Consider the following 2593-nt stretch of genomic DNA (forward strand, 5'->3'; position numbering starts at 1 on the left):
ATCACATAACAGTGGTTAACCCAAAGATAAATTACTCACTTTACTAACCAGCCTGAAGAATGTCCTGTGAAAAATTAAGATTTTTCTTTAAAATCATTAATGACTTGGTAGAATTGGAGGATCTTTGTAACAGTTTGTAATAAAGTAATGTCGTCAGACCCACCAACGTTCAAGCTCTATAGGATGTCAACCATGTAATGTCTTGGAGATGAAACCTAGAGAACTTTAGAACTAAAGTGAACACCTAGAATTAGTATGTAGTGCTCACTTCGGCAGCACATATACTAAAATTGGAACGATACAGAGAAGATTAGCATGGCCCATGTGCAAGGATGACACGCACATTCGTGAAGCGTTCCATATTTAAAAAAATAAGAAAAGAAAAGAAATTAGTATGTAATCCTTAGGGAAAGAGAAACTCTATTTTTGGCAACATATTTGTAACTCTAAAGCAGCACAGAAATCCTTGTAGCTATTTTGGAGATATCATTGGAACTTCATTGATTACTTTTTGAAACCTTGGTTTGATCCTCATGTTCTTAGAGTTCTGTTTACTGCTTCTGTCAGGACAAATTATGAAGGGCATATTGAGAATACAATATACATTTTTAGCTGGTGGAAGGACTTTGGTTAAATAAAATGATCAATTTATGCCTACTTAAGAATGGCCAGAAATTATTTTTTAAGATAGCAGAAGCTATTGATATTTAGAACAGAAATGACTCTGTTTATTTAGGACTCTACATGGTTAGCTAATTGCTGTACTCTTTTTTACTTTCAATGAAGGACATGAATTTTGGAGGTCCCCATTGTGGATTAAAACAATAAATTATGTTCTCTCTAAAGTCTAGATACCATTTCACTCCTTACCAAGAACCTACCACAAAATATGACTGTATTTGGAGATAGAGCCTTTAAAGAATAATTTAAATGAGGTTATTAAGGGAGTCCCCAATTCTTTCACACTAGTACAAGAATTGATTGTTAGAAACGGAATTGATTATTGGAACAGAAAGTTCCAGCCTATCACATGCGACCCTAGACCCCTTAGCTGTGCTGCTATCCTTCTCCCAAACTTCTGGGCCAGAAAGTAGTCAGTTTTGATGTCAGTCTGTCCTCTGTGAGTGAGATTTATCCTCCTGAAACTGTTAACGAATTCTCCAATTTACCAGTCTGAGACCTCATACCCCTTATCTTTGTCACCATCCCTCCCAAACTCAGGGGCCAGAAAGTCACCAGTTTTGACATCTGTCTGCCTTCTAAGTCCAAAATCATGTGGACAGTATTGTTTCCACATAAAGACATTCAAATATACATATTTCTATTTCCTAGCAGGTGGTCCATGGCACTTCTATCTCAGATAGTATATACAGCCTCAAAACGCAGTCAATAGAGTAACTACTTGACAATTTTTATAGTATCCTCAAAGATAACTCTGCATAGTTAGGAAAATAACCAAAAATAGAGATATATTATAAGTCTATTATAGTTTATTATTCATTTATCTCTTAATATTAGTCCATTATTATTCTACCTTCTGGTAGGAACAATTCAACAGATTACTTTTCAAGTAATGGGTAATCTGAAAATCCATCATTAAAACTTACAAAATACAAAGAACAGTGAAACTAAGGAGAAACTAAGGAGGTCAACTGCAGTTGCAGATAGAGAAACATAAGCAAATCTCCTTTAAAAGCACTTGGTTGATGAGGACCTAAAGCCAGTACTCAAAGCTTTAGCAACAGAAATCAAGGAAGCACTCATCAGTGAAAATAAACAATCAGTAGATATGAGACATCATACAAATTAAATCAGAAAAGGCCAGAGCAATAGTGCAGCAATAAGGCATTTTGATCCCTGGCGGTACATATGGTCCCCCGAGCCAGGAGTGATTTTTGAGTGCAGAGCCAGGAGTAACCCCTGAATGTCACCGAGTGTCCCCCCCAAAAAAAATGAAATCAGAAGAACTAAAGAACATACTATCTAGTCACAATAGCAGAATTGCAGAAGGGGAGAATATTATATGGATAGGAGAGCAAACCCATCCATTGCTGCTTATAGGAAATGCAGCTGAAATTGCCAGGATATATTCACAAACTCCAAGTAAATGGATGGAAAAACAAATTTCTAAGTCACTAGAAAATAAAATAAAACACAAAAACTGGGATAGCCATGCTTAACATATACTCACCAAAAATTGGGTTAGCAATATGTAAGGTTTATGATCACAAACCTAGACACAATATAAGGATATAAGAATACAAAATAAAAAACTAGAATAGCTGAGACTAATGTTTTTGTACAGGGACTTCCCTCTTAAATATTGGATATGCATTCTTTTCTAGTGTACACAGAATATTCTATAAACTAGGTCACATTTTAGGACATACAAAAATTTACAAACATAAAAATCATACCAAGCATCCTATCACACCACAATGCCACAGAGATAGAGTTTGATTATACAAAAAAGATGTGTAAAAACTCTAACACCTGTAGACAACAAAATGATGCTTAACATCTTGATCAAAGAGAAAATCCGGGGACCGGAGAGTTAACATAGAAGTAGGGCATTTGTCTTGCATGTAGCCGA

General features: G+C 35.5%; 1 non-coding gene across 1 annotated transcript; it reads left to right on the forward strand.

The window, feature by feature from the left end:
• Positions 1-260: 260 nt before the first annotated feature.
• LOC126008424 (U6 spliceosomal RNA) lies at positions 261-367 on the forward strand. Its single transcript, XR_007495756.1, has one exon. It is a non-coding gene; the product is annotated as a U6 spliceosomal RNA (small nuclear RNA).
• Positions 368-2593: the final 2226 nt, after the last annotated feature.

The sequence above is a fragment of the Suncus etruscus genome, chromosome 4, assembly GCF_024139225.1.
Source record: "Suncus etruscus isolate mSunEtr1 chromosome 4, mSunEtr1.pri.cur, whole genome shotgun sequence".
Lineage (NCBI taxonomy): Eukaryota > Metazoa > Chordata > Mammalia > Eulipotyphla > Soricidae > Suncus > Suncus etruscus.